This window comes from Ambystoma mexicanum, chromosome 3q, assembly GCF_040938575.1.
Source record: "Ambystoma mexicanum isolate Mex_15411 chromosome 3q, UKY_AmexF1_1, whole genome shotgun sequence".
Lineage (NCBI taxonomy): Eukaryota > Metazoa > Chordata > Amphibia > Caudata > Ambystomatidae > Ambystoma > Ambystoma mexicanum.
The window spans coordinates 803,465,349-803,479,877 of NC_090926.1; the positions used below are offsets into that span (position 1 = coordinate 803,465,349).

Here is a 14,529-nt window from a genome sequence, read left to right on the forward strand (position 1 = left end):
CGTTGGTGATTTCCGCTCGGATGTTTGGGAGCTCGGGTCTGGAGAGGTGTATATTAGCCCATGGTTGCTGGCTCATCTCTCTTCCCGGTGGGCGATCATTTTGAGAAGGTTGACCAGTTGGATCAGTGGGCTCTTTTTCTGGTTTGTTGGCCACTGTAGAGGGGACCGGTGTGGTTACCTCTATGATGTTGGGCCTGGATGGTGAGCAGTGATCCAGGCATGTTGTATCCACTGGCCCCTCCCTAATTTGCGGTCTTGTTTCACGGTCTTGTGAGTCAGATCCCATTTGTGTGGCCTTGGGCTTGCCAGGAAGGATGGTTGTTTTCCTGAGTTTTGGCAGGGGCTGAGCTTAATCTAATGCCTCCAGAATTTCAGTGTCTGATAATTCTGTTTCTGTGTGCAGCTTCCGTTTGCACTGTTTTTTGAAGAAATTGATCAGAGCGCTTGATAGTAGAGGAGTCGGTAGCGTGGTTTTTCCCAGGATCTATTTTTTGTTCGGTTTGCACTGGTTTGTGTGAAGCACTTTGGCTTCGTAGGTTTTTTCTTTATTTCCATTGTTTTTTATGCCTTTATTGTCTGTGTTTTCCTGAATTGAGCCCCGTTGAGCTTTGCCCCTTCCTCTTTATTTATATGGAATTCTTTTCCTGTTGAGAGGTTTTGATATCTTAGTCAGGGGAAGATCGAAGGGGGCCTCAGCGGCTCCAACAGTGCATTGTCTCTGGGTGGAGACATAGATAAATCAGGTAGTTTCGGTACCGCCGGGTTGGAATCTTGAGAAGAAACCTGCTGTAAAACCACTTGGGGCTCCTTGGTGGATGGCGTTGCACAGGTTGAAATCTTTTGAGCGCTAAATACCTGATCATCAGAACTAGGAGACGTGCAGATTATAACACTTTGATCCTGGTCCAGCTCGGCACTTGCGTGTACCAAGGCAGTGGTGTTGGAAGCACATATTTTGCTCAGTGCTACGTTAGACACGTTTAGAATCAATGGCAACTTAGTTGTCTGTTGGGAGGCAGGGCTTGGAGATGTCAGGCTCGCCTAGTGTCTGACTCCGCTGTGGGGCAGCAGAGTGGAAAGGCCTCTGGATTTGTTTGCCGCCAGTTTGTTCGCTGCCGGTCTCTCTATGCAGGAAGGGGTCTACGAGGCAGACATGACGTCCTTCTCCAAGCTGCTCTGCACCACCAGCACAAAGTCCCGAGCGTTCGGTCCTCTGACCAAATCATGCAGTGGGCCATTCGCGGAAGAAGTAGACTGACGGGCGGAGGGAGCTGGAAGGCCAGATTCCAGTGACCGACTCGAGAGCCGCACCGGAGACTGAGGTAGAGGCTGGTTTGCCGAGATCGCGGCCGCCGAGGATCCAGTTTTCACGGCTTCAGGGGCAGGCGCGATGTAAGCGGCAGGGCAAGGCGGATCTGGTAAGCCCGTTTTTTGTTTGCTGTGTTCATTTTGTTCTGCAAGTCTTCAGGCCATCGACTAGGTGTACTAGTTGATGGCTCCGTGTCAGTGGGCTTTGTCGGAGAAGCGTGTGTGATTTCCATTGGAGAAAGTAGGATTTGGGTTTGCAGCGCCGCCACAGAGACGCCGCACGCTTGAGAGATCTTCTTTTGCTTCGGCTGCGGCAGAGTTTTCTTTCTGTGGCTCCGTAGGCAGCGTTGACCCAAGTCCACTTCCTGGGGCGGCGGTTGCATCGGCTTTGCGTACTGCGAGTGCGAAAGCTGAGTAGTCTGAGTAGATTGTAGAGTTTGCTAAGCGTAGAGTGCTGAGCAGTCCTCAGCCCCGACATCTCCGACTGCCGAGGACTGCAGGACTGCTTCAACTCTGCTCCAACTCTGCGTTCCGCTCTGCGGAAGTCAGCCGGTATAAGTGGTGTCCTCCCACAAAACAACAGTCACTGTGAACAGGCTGCAGGACTCACTTTTTAAATAGTGATCAAAGCCAAATTGGAAAATTCGACATAGTACTGTTTCAGGAGACATGGCTTTCCACACCTCCATCTTGGGGAAAATCATAATGTCTTTCTCAATCCTGCAATAAAATCTCCACAAGGGAGGTCCTCTTCTGGGTTGCTGTCAGCCATAAAAACCGATTGAGGGCTGAAAGCTGAATATTGGGCTGCCCCAAACAAATTCATGTTAATGATCAAGGTTAAGTTGAAACTAATGGTGTGCACTGTAATTAATGTGTATTGGAATCCTGCAGGAATAACTGATGACTGTTTCATTGATGATTTAAATGCCTTGTTTAACATAGTAGCATTTGATAAACTGGTAACTCAGATCATCTTAGCTGGTGACCTGAATCTCAATTGCTTTAAAGTTAACAATGTAAATGATAAAGGCAGGTTTTACCGTTGGTCCCTGTTGACCAAGTCTTGTAATATGCATATGTTGAATGGTGTTATGATGGTCTGATATTCCTCCCCACATGACATGGAATAGAGATGCAAGTGCAGCCATATAAGACTACATATATGTGAATGAGAATCTGCTTCCTAGAGTTATTGATTTTTGTGTTACCAAAACTGGCACATTTGTGAACTGCGGTTGTGGAAGTGTGGTTGCTGCTGTCTCGCTGCTCGCTGCACTATCATTTGTAGATTTGGACTTGGATGTGGAATTGCTCAAGACCCGTCTCCTGATCACTGCAGGAAGACGCTTATTGGATTGCATTCAGGGTACGCTCTACGTGGACACTTTGTGAACTGTGTGTGAGCAGGGCCAGTGATAACGTGCTAACGTTATAACGTTAGTCACGAATACTCGTGCTTGCGAGCAACAGACAATGCACATTTACACTTCACTTTCTGTTTCTTTTTTGTAGAAACTTGCTCCGCCTCTTCCTCCCAGCAACCTTATCACCACCGCACCCGTGCATTTGTGCACGCGCATTTGTGAAGTGCGGTTGTGGAAGTGTGGTTGCTGCTGTCTCGCCGTCTAGCAAGATAGCGTGATAGTGAGGGAGTTTGGGTAAATCATATTGTTACGAGCCCAGTGAAAGTAAGTGTTAGTACATTTTGTTTGGTGTCAGTTGTTAGCTCACTTGCATACTTGATGAAACAATATATTCTGACTTCCAATATGCCACAAATTTCAGTACTAAGGGCAAAAATTGGCATGCTGCCCCGAGATAATGTAAGTGTCAAAGCACTCCCTCAGAGTCACCTAACAAACCTCTTTCCACGCGTAGGGTGTTCTATATCTCAGCGCTCGGCTTCTATGACAGAGGATATTAGACTGTTCTGTACCGAGAGCAGAGATTCAAATGCCACGAATACTAAAACCAGTGCTTTGTTCTGTCTTGGCACCGAAAAAGCTGCGGCAGGCGCACGCACATTTAACCATGATAGGTGAAATTGACGATGACGACATAGATTTCATGAATCTTTCCAATAAATCTCAGGAAAGTAATCAGGAAGTTCTTTATATTTACTCGGGAGATTTAATACAACCAGAAGAAGGGGTAGGTGTTAAAAACACCTCAAAATTTGATCTAGAAATGCTTTCGCCAGTTTTGCCTAACACTCGTGAACAAGATGAGGGGCATTTGAAAACATCTATGCTCAATGACAAATCACACATACGAGATGTAGAGGAATCGGTGTCATTTATAGCCCCCACTCCGAGACGATCAAGATTTGACCCCACAGCACGCAAATCTGAGTTTTTCATCCATACTAACCATCCAGGCAGGGGTTCCTTTCAAGAGGCTCCATCCTTGAATAATACTCTGAGTGCCATGAACACGGCACTATTAGCTGTAGCAAAACTTTATGACATCTTAGATACTAAAGTCACAAAACAGTTTTAGCACATTGAGAAGCTTCTATCCTTAGTGAGTGTAACCGGGAAGCAGGCCCAGCAGGGCTCACAGGGTCTTTTGTTAGATACAGGATGTGATCAAGCCATGGGGCCATTGGGTGAACAAGAAACAAATAATCTAAATGCCCTCCTGCCTTCAAATAGGGATAAAGATAACAGCGTACTGGCCTTAGTTAATATAGAGCAAGGTATGTCAACCATTGTGGACAAATCGGATCCACAGGGTTGGGTGAACCCTTGTCCAGATAACACTAATATACACATAGAAGATCAAAGGCCAAAACAAAGACACCAATAGCGGTAGAGGGCACAATGGTAGCTGGTGAATTTATACAAGACGATACTCACAAAAATATGTTTGAAGTATTTAGAGTTACAGGGAAAAGAACTGTGCCCCCTAGCAACAGGCGAAAAACCATGACCATACTGTCACAGACTTCTCAATTGAGAACCAAATCTAAGAGTAAGCCTGTCATGCTTAAAGCAAGACAATTCATCCAAATAAATTCAGGGAAAAGTAGAGTGGATACTCTTCAAAATAGCAGGCAAGCAAATGTAGTAGAATCTTGCCAGGAGAATTGTTTGGCATACAAGCCACTTGATGATTTGGCATGTTTGATTAAAGTAGCAGCTACGGATAATCAGATTCCATTTGTAACGCTCACCTGATTCCCGTAGAGGCGCCGGTCTTGACTGGGCGTATACCGTATCTTCAAAGGTGATGTGTAACACACGGCTGGCTCTTTGGGCTGGACCTCTGTGCACTGTATGTCTGGCTCGAAGGGTAAGATGTCTGCAGATAGAAAATGTGGGATTAATGAACTGGGTTATTGAATGTCTCTCTCTTCTTCCCTTTCTCTTCTCCTGTAGAACCCCAAAGGTTAACGCTCTCACCTTAGGTAAGTGAACGCCGTGCTCTCCATCTGCCTCGAGGCAGGGTGCTGTAACCAGTTTCTTCACTGGATAAGGGGAGCAGGCCTCTTGACTTCAGAGGACTGCTGTCCGTCGTTTACTGCACGAACGGTAAGTTTCAAGTAATTCTAATGTCTTTAAAGTCTTTAGTAATGATGTCTCTTGTTTTGCAGGGTTCCGGCGATGGCGGATGGCGGGCTGAAGTGAGTTGAAGATGGAGCCCGTGTGATGAATAGAAGCGCCTGGAAGCACGTAAGTAAGCGCTTGTTGCCTGCTTCACGATGCGCTCTAACTGTCTTTTTATTTTGCAGGTACAAGTTCGGGGCGGCTGCAGGGTGCCGGAATACCCACTGGGTTAGATGTGGAAAGGAGTAATGGCACGTGAGTATTAAAGTTCCCCAATGTCTTTAAATGCACCTTGTTTTGTCTTTCAGATGCGGGTTGCAGCGCCGAAGGCCTCCAGGGCGTGCGAAGAGTTGGTAAGCTTTTGTCTTTCAGATGCCGGAATGCAGTGTGAAGACCTCCGGAGCGCACGAAGAGTAGGTAAGCCTTTGTCTTTCAGATGCCGGAATGCAGCGCGAGGCGTTGGTGACAGCCGATGGACCAGGTAAGTGAAGAGCTGTCACTGAAGACCGTAATGCTAACCTGTTCTTTCTTGTCTTTATAGGTGTTGCTGAAGACTGGATTCAGAATGGTAAGCCTTTTTCCTTAGGCCCAGGATCAGATGCAGAAGTCACAATGAGCGTTCTGCTGCTGAGGATGCAGAATAACGCAAAGCAAGATTCATCCATCGGGTGTGGTTTAAATAGCCTCCTGTAGTGCTTAGGTGTCTCCTTCCACAGCCACGCCTAAGAAAAGAGTTCCTGCTTTCCAGAAGAGTTCCAGTGTTCTGAATCTAGGGAGTGGCTCCTGCCCCACCCAACAGGAAAAGTAGTTCCAAACAGAAGAGGATCAGAGACTCAACTGGCAGGCAAGTAAGCAGCATGGTCTGCTGCAGGTAAATCCACCCAAGCATTATGAGCCCGGCGCTTCCAGCGCTGGGACTGGGCATATTTATGAGCCTGGTGCCACTGGCGCCAGGACTGGGTCCAAAAGGTCCCAATTGGGACTGGTTGGCACTCGGAACCTGGGTTATGGATCTGCTTCCAAGGGAGTTGGGAAAACCCTGACCTTTTGGAAGCAGAGATCATGACACCATTACAGAAAAGTGGCAATGTACAGATTCCATCAAGTTCCCTTAGTACCCTAGAGCTACCAAAAATTGCTGTTGTTAATGGTTCCCCAACTGAGAAAAATGAGTTAAAGACTCATGTTTCTGTATTCCCTTAAATGTTGGACATTCAAACAGATTCAGAGCTCTATTGAATCTTATATGAAGCTTGATTCCTCCAAACTCCAAAAGGCCAAGACAGACGATAAAGAGGACAATCAACAAGCTAACAATACATCACAGTCCACCCATTGCCAAGATATTAACGCTGGTACTGTCCCGATTTTGAGCTTAACTGACCAGACATCAGATAGTAAACTCGGAGCCAAGGCCCCTATGGTACTTGGAACCTCTATATCAGACCTATGTGATGAAATTAGGATGTCTATTGAAGCCTACATGACACAGAACACACCACAAAATCCAGTCGATGGTCAACAGCAGCAGATGATGCAAACGCTCACGACACCTCTTACAATTCCGATGACATCCACAAGACAAGAGTTACGTGACGAAATTAAATCTTCCATAGAAGCTTACATGTTGCACTCCACTGTCAAGAATTAAAGTGTAGAACACCAACACTCCACAGGAAGAATGTTTCCGTCTATAACGCCATTCCTAAAAGGCCCTCAACCTAGCCCTCAGATTAATTGCGATCATTTAGCTTCTAGACCACCCCAAATCACTTCTGTGAGCAGTTGAGAACCCCAAGGTCTATACACTGATAGAGCCAGCAATCGTGCTTGGGAAAACCCCTTCACAACAAAGAAAGTAAAAACATGAGTCAACATCGACTAATTATCAAATGCAGAGATCTCCCATATAAAAATATGATTTGAACAGACAAAGCGTCCTAAATATATGTGCAGAGATCCCAGATTTGGCCACAATACCAACGGTAGATATTGACCAAATCGAATTCATCAATCATAATAACCTGACGGAAGCCCGGATGTACATGCACTCAGCTCTTGTAGCAAATGCATTCTGGCAAGCAAGAATGTCATTGTTTGATATGGGCTTCATTGTAACACTGGAAATGGCTTCCAATGCAATACTGACCCAGAGTCACAAATCACGAATTTTTGTAGCAAAAGGTAGTGTATCCCAAGAGTCTAGTCACCATACACAAGTGATGAATTTGTAACAATCCTCGAATACAAAAAGTATAAGCCTCATATCTTGGAACACAAGAGGTCATAGGCATCTCAGTTCTATATCAACTGGTGATCTAGTTGGGATTGACATCCTTGCCCTACAGGAGACAAGGCTCTTGTCACCGCCAATTTGGGATTCTCATGTTGTTTTTTTACACCTGCAGAAAAAGGTTTCTTGGGCCGCCTGAAAGGTAATTTACTAATTTTTATTTTTATTAATGTGATAGTTTTTTAAACAAAAACTTTACACATAAATTAAAAGATAATTCTTATTATAATAATGTGAAACAACAACTTAGAATTTCTCAACCAATTATAGAATGGGAAATTAAAAAAAAAAAAAAAAATGATTAATTTACTAATGGCCGTAAAAAAAAGTTGTGGATTTCAAATTCAGTCTTGCTACTCTCCTTCATCCACCTTCCAAGTAGCTAAGCTACTTTCTAGCAAAATGAAATTAGCGATAGTCAACATCTACTGGAGTATTCAAACAATAAAAACTGAAGATTTTTTCAAACAATTTATCACCATACTCGATACTCTAGTACTAGACACTGGAACACAGAATAGCTAAAGCCAAATCTGACACTAAGGAATAATTCTCCATCCTCCGTGAAAAGGAATCACCCATACCGCAAACTGATAATACTCCCAAAAATAAACTCTGGTGCATGAATATACAAAATGCCCTTGCAGGAAAAATTAGTTCTCTTCAAACCAAAATTGCAATCAAAAAAGCTGCCTTGCTATTGCCAGCGGAGCCTACTCCTAAGGTACAGCCTTCCCTAAACCAGCCCATTAACACTCCTCACCCCTTTAGCTTCAAACAAATAACCATACTAGAGACAGAAAAAAATATACTCTCCCTAAAGCCTTCTAATTGTAAAGGAGATAATTGCCCTGCTCAAATTACAAAAGATGCAGCGAGAGACCTAGCTCCCTTCATCTCCAAACTGATCAACGCCTCCTTTAGGATTAACCTAATGCCCAATAACCTTAAACAGTCTTGGGACCTACCTTTGCTAAAAAAAAAAAAACTCTCGACCCTTCCATCCCGACAAATTACAGACCCATCACTACCGTCCCATTCCTACTCACAATCATCGACAGGGTAGACTACCTGCAAATTCAGGATTACCTTGAAACTAACAACCTTCTAGGCTCACGACAATCCGGCTTCCGCCCCCTTCATGGCACTGAAACAGCCTTGATTGATCTTAAGACTTAAATTGATGAGTTGAAGGATAATGGAAAATCAGCTATGCTACTCCTTGACCTTTCTGCAGCCTTTGACCTGGTAGATCATGCCGTCTTATGCAATCACCTCAGCTCCGGTGCCCATTTTTGCAAGTGATGCCATAACCTGTGTACAATCCTTCCTTGCTAACCGGACAATGAGAGTCTTCTTCCCCCCTAGCAGCTGCTGATCCCATATAAGTCTCCTGCGGTGTCCCCCAGGGATCATGTGTATCTCCTACTATGTATAACATCTTGACCAAACCTTTGTTTGACAAGTTGGATAGTCTGGGTGTCATCTACACTAACTACGCAGATGACACTCAGATCCTCATCCCCCTTTCGGGTAACTTCTTGGAAGACTCAGCTTTGGTAAACAAAATATATCTCCTCATTCAGGCATGGATGGCATCCCATGGCCTCTGTCTGAATGACGACAAAACGGAGATTCTGTTCCTCGGCACAGAGACAGTGATTAAAAAACTTGACCCGAACTATGCCTCGTTTAACATTGACAACAATGTCATCAAAGTGATGCCTGCAGTCAAAACCCTTGGGGTCTATCTGGACTCAGCACTCACTTTTAAGAAACAAATGAACTCCATAGCTTCCTCCACAGCCTATACTTGTAAACTGATCTGAACATGTAGACCATTGCTAACAGAGGCTAGCTGTATTACCTTAGCTAATGCACTTATCATATCCAGATTGGACTATTGCAATGTCCTATATGCGGCATCTAACAAGTATATCCTTCACAAACTCCAAACACTCCAAAATAACGCTCTTAGAGTAGCCTTAAACATTCCTGATAGAGCCCATGTCTCTACCTCCAGAAGGAATATCCACTGGCTAAAAATTAAAGACAAGATCACCCTCAAAACTCTTTCGCTCACGTCCAAATGCCTCAACAATATAGCTCCTCCCTATCTAGCAAATAGAATCAACAAGAGAATCTCAAACCGCCCCACAAGAATGACTAACGCTTATACCTTGATGGTGCCTAGATATAAAAAGAGTACAGCTGGCGGCGCTAGCTTTCCAGTCATGGCTGCCCAAACCTGGAACAAACTCCCCTTAGAACCTAGAAAGGACCAACCCTACCTAAGTTTCAGGCGCAAGGTTCTTTCATGGATACGATCTAATGAAATCTAATTTGATCACCCTCTTTTACTAGAACCACTCGTCCTGAGTGACACCTCCCGACTATGCCCTCTGTTAACTTGACCCCCCATAGGGACCTCCGACTACCACTGCTAGTATCTAGGAATTTCACTGGATCCTACCGGGACTACAAAACTGTGGTTGATTGTTACTTAGCTCTTTATTTTCCGACAGGTGGCATTAACTGTATAAGTATATTCAGACTGTAAGGCTGCTGAACTGTCCCACTGCCTATTTTGCTTGTCACTGTAACTAAGTTCTCAAGTATCCTTGTAATGTTTGCGCCCGGCTACCTTCGGGTTTGGTTTTGCGCTATATTAAATAAACAAACAAACAAACAAATTACCCAAACTATTGTATAAGGAGATCTTAATCTGCATCTTCATCCAGTTATGGATGTTGAGCTATCTGGTAATGAAGTGATATGGTCTGCAATTATGGCTGAAAGAAACTTCATACTGTTGAATGGTAGTGTTCTGGGAGATATACCATCCCAGGTGACATGGCATCGAAGTCCCCAGCACACCATCCTGGACTATGTATATGTTGATTCATCCTCCTTTAATTATGTCAAAACATTTGAAGTCATATACACTGACATGAGCAACCACAACAAATTAAGGATAACATTTGATATCCTGTCTCCAATGAAAACAATGACAATAAATACCAACATAGCAAATGTTTCTGTGAACAATCAAGGTACCAGATTGAGATGACCGAGAGCTAAATTATGCAAATTTGATTAAAACCTTCATGAAGAATTTCATGGAAATGGTATAGAGAAGGGTGATTATACTCATGCAATGCAGATGTTTATACAGATCACTTTATTCGACAATAGCATTAAGCATCATCATGTCCATGCCTTTGATATTGAGTTGAAGCATAAGAAAGCTGAACTAAGGTGAGAGATTCGCCGTGTGTACACATTGGGCAATTCAGACTATATCATAAAGACCAAATATCTGAAAAATCATAATAAAATATGGCTCAAAATCAGAAAAGTCAAACAACATCAAAAAGATGGTGCCGCGATGCTAAAACAGATAATTATTAAATCTACATCTGGCATCTGGTCCCTACTCAATCATCAGGCCACAGGCAATTTACAAGTGGCAGTGCAGTCAAACTCAATATCTTCCAAGACATGGCAGGCTTATTTTCAAGATCTGTATCAATCACCATGCTCTAATATGAACTTAACTTTTCAAAGAGAGGCAGTCTCCCATGAGTTTGTTAGATATTGATGATATCAAAAATTCTATCAGTAAATTAAGTACATCTTGTGATATAGGCCCAGATCGGTTGCATAATGCCATGCTTAAAAATTATCCAGAGGAATGGTCTGGCATCCTATCCCGAATAGATGACCAATGTATTTAAAATTGGTAGTATTCCTGATACTTGGAAAAAATCAATTGTACTTCCAATATTTAAAAAAGGAGACAGAGAAGATCCTACGTCTTACAGACCGATAGCCTTTTGGACTGTTCAGGTAAATTATTCACCAGATTGTTATTAAACTCCCTTAACAAATGGTTGGATGCCCAGAATATCCGTGATCCATTTCAGACGGGCTTCTTACCAGGTATAGGCACGGCCATCAATATGATTACTCTTACAAGTATCATACAGAGGGCCCGCCAGAATAAACAAGATTTATACATTGCCTTCATCGAATTTAAGATGGCATTCGATGCAGTTCCACAAGAGCTTCTCTATAAAAAACTTGCAGATGCACATTGTCCTTGGGAAATCTTAAAATGGATCATACAATTACACACAGATACCACTATTCAAATACGACTGACGAAGGGTGGATTATTGACGGATCTGATTGAAACTGCCAGGGGTTTAAAGCAGAGCTGCCCGCTAGCATCGGCATTATTTAATTTTTTCATCTCGGATGTTAGCCATGCTTTCATGAAATTAAACACTGATTCCCCAAGGATAATGGGATTGCAGGTTATTGTACGCAGATGATATGGTTCTCATATCCCAAAACCCCCAAGGGCTTGCATACATTACTCAGAGCACTGAATGGATATGTCCAGAAAAACTGCATAACCATCAATATCTTCTAAAAAAAAAAAAAAATTCAATTTGGAACACGAAAGCAAAGAACAGCTAGCCTGCACTGGCCTCTGCAAAACTGTCACGTATCGGTGGTAAATTCTTACATTTACTTGGGTATGACCATTTCCAATCAATGGGCAGATGACTCATATCACCAACAAGGTATGTTAAAACTTCAAACAGCAATATCGCAAGCCCGTATTATTAAGGCAAGGTACTGTAAGTTTTCAATTTTGCCAGTAATTACTTTTTTCAAATTAAAAATAACGCCAGTTATAATGTATGGTGCTGAAACAAAAAAATTGCTAAATTATAACTATTGGGCGATCAAAGAAGGTCGCTATTGGAAGCAAGTGTTAAATCTACCCAATTCCAAACTGTTATCATTAATAAGACATGAGCTTGGCCTAATTTCTCTATATGCGATCTATAAGTGGAAGTTATGCTCTCTCTATCGCAAATGCCTCATGAATAAATTAACAACGGGTATTTGCAATATTATAGCAATCTATTTGTTAAACTCAGCAGATTCCTTTCTGAATCTTTGGCGCCTGAAGATTCAGGGAATCCTGGATGAGGCACAGATCGAAGTAGATTTGCTAATTGAGAATCCGGACAGAGCGAAAACTAAAATCTGGGAGACAGATTAAAACTAGAACAGCATGCTCACAATATCAACATTTTATTGCATACCCCTTTGAGATGAAATGTTATAATGAGGTTGCGAATTATATGGTGAAATCTCCAAGCCCATTATATCGGGAAGGTTTCATGCGGTTTCGCTTGAATTTATGGCTCACCAAAGATGTGTTAAATAGGCGTAGCATTGTTGGGAGTGTGAAAGATAAATGTCGTTTTTGTAACCAACATGTGGAAACTTTGAAACATTTATGCACAGAATATATTGAACTGGTGATGTACATATGTGCACACTACAAACTCTTATTTGCTCAGTACTGTAAAATGACAGCTGATAAATGGTGGGGTCTATTATTTTATACAAATAGGAAGTTATGAGATATGCTGTAGTAAATTATCTTCACCACCTTGGACTGTAAGATTAAAAAACAAAATGATATAATGTCATTCAATTCTAGTGTTGGGAATTTTCATAATTATTTTTTTTATTTCTAGTATTCATTCTGTGTCAAGCATTATGAATATCTTTAAACGTGATTTTTATGACTATTTCCTTGGGTGCATTGTTTTAACTTTATATTAGACATGTGATGTATTCTATTTATACAGTTTATTTTAGTAATTAGGGTGTTATGTATAAAAACATTTTTTTATGATTTTCATTTTGTTGTAATAAATTGAAAGGTCTCGATATTTTTTTCATGAGCATAACAACTAAATAAAAATAAATAAAAAGTTACCAAAACTGACCTGAGTGACCACAATATTCTTAAAATAAAATGGAGTAGTAATACACCAAATTTAATAACTCCAAGAGTGAATTGGAAGAACTACATGATTTTTAACCCTGGGTTAAATCATCTCTGATGGTCAGAGAACACGTTATGTCATTTTGATACCTTTTTGGCTGACTCCTTGAGACACAGTTCTATTAACTTGGGTACAGCGGGCATTGAATATAGTGATACCATGCAACTCTTCTCGCATAAAACATGGCCTTAAAAAAAAACACAAAATCACCTCCACACATTTGATCACGAGGTCCAAACAAGAAAAACAACCTTTCGGGCACACTTAAGAGCAGCTTCACTTTACCCTTCTGGAATTAAACTTACTCTTATTAAAATAATAAGAAACATACAAAAATTGGATAAATAATTATAAAGTTCCGCTACATCAGCGTGATGGTGCAATAATGTTATCAGCTATTGCCAATAAGAACACCGCCAAAACAAGGTCCATCATAAATCAATCTACTTCCGGATCACAATTAGCCATTCAGCTAAGTAATGGAACCGAAGAAAAATTGATTTCTTATTTCACTGAGCTCTATTCGATGCCCAAAGACACTTGATCTCTAACATCACTTGAAAGTACAAGGAATTGTTGCCTGTTGTTTGACGTGGTTGATATATTATTCTTCATCAATAAAGCTAGCAATTCAAAAGCTGTCGGTCCTGACGGTCTGTCAAATTATCTTCTCAAACAACACCCAGAGTACTGGGCCTCTATTTTATTTAAAATGTATTCAAGTATACATTTATTACAATGTTTACCATAAACATGGACTAATTCCATAACATTACCTGTATCTAAGAAAGAGGACCGTGAGAGCCCGGCTAGCTATAGACCAATCTCTCTGCTAGACGTACCAGGAAAGCTCTACTGTCGCATTATACTGAGAGAACTAAATATTTGGTCAAAAAAACATAACCTCATAGACACTTTTCAAGCCGGATTTATAAAAGGCATAGGCACTATTCCGAGTATTTTGATTCTTAATGCAATCAAGGCTCAAGCTGCCGCTCAGAAACAAACGCTATATTTAGCTTTCATCGATTTTAGAGCAGCATTTGGTTCTATTGATCGCAATCTGTTGTTCTGTAAATTACGAGCTCATCATTGCCCTCCATCTTTGCTTACATTAATTATGCTTTTTCATTCTGATACATCAATGCAAGTCCGCTTAACCCTTCATGGTAAACTACCCTCTTCAATTCCTACTAAAAGGGGCCTTAAACAAGGCTGCAACCATGGCTGCTTTCTTGTTTAACTTTTTCATCCTTGATTTTGGCTTAATCTTTACAGATAATGAGTGACCCTCCAAAGTTGAATATGCAAAAAATACATCATTTACTTTATGCAGATTATTTGGTGTTGCTCTCACACACACCAGTTGCTTTAAATAAATAACCAGTTGCATTCACTTGCCTGTTATGCTCAATCTAATAATCTGGTGATAAATACTGAAAAACCCAGATAGTAGTATGTATAAATAAATCCAACCATAGAGGTACCCGTTATAAGT

General features: G+C 41.8%; 1 protein-coding gene across 2 annotated transcripts in view; it reads left to right on the forward strand.

Annotated features, from left to right (window-relative positions):
* The window catches only part of SPATA20 (spermatogenesis associated 20), a 2,241,715-nt gene that overhangs the window by 1,816,806 nt on the left and 410,380 nt on the right, over positions 1–14,529 (forward strand). The gene's annotated exons all lie outside the window — the stretch shown is intronic.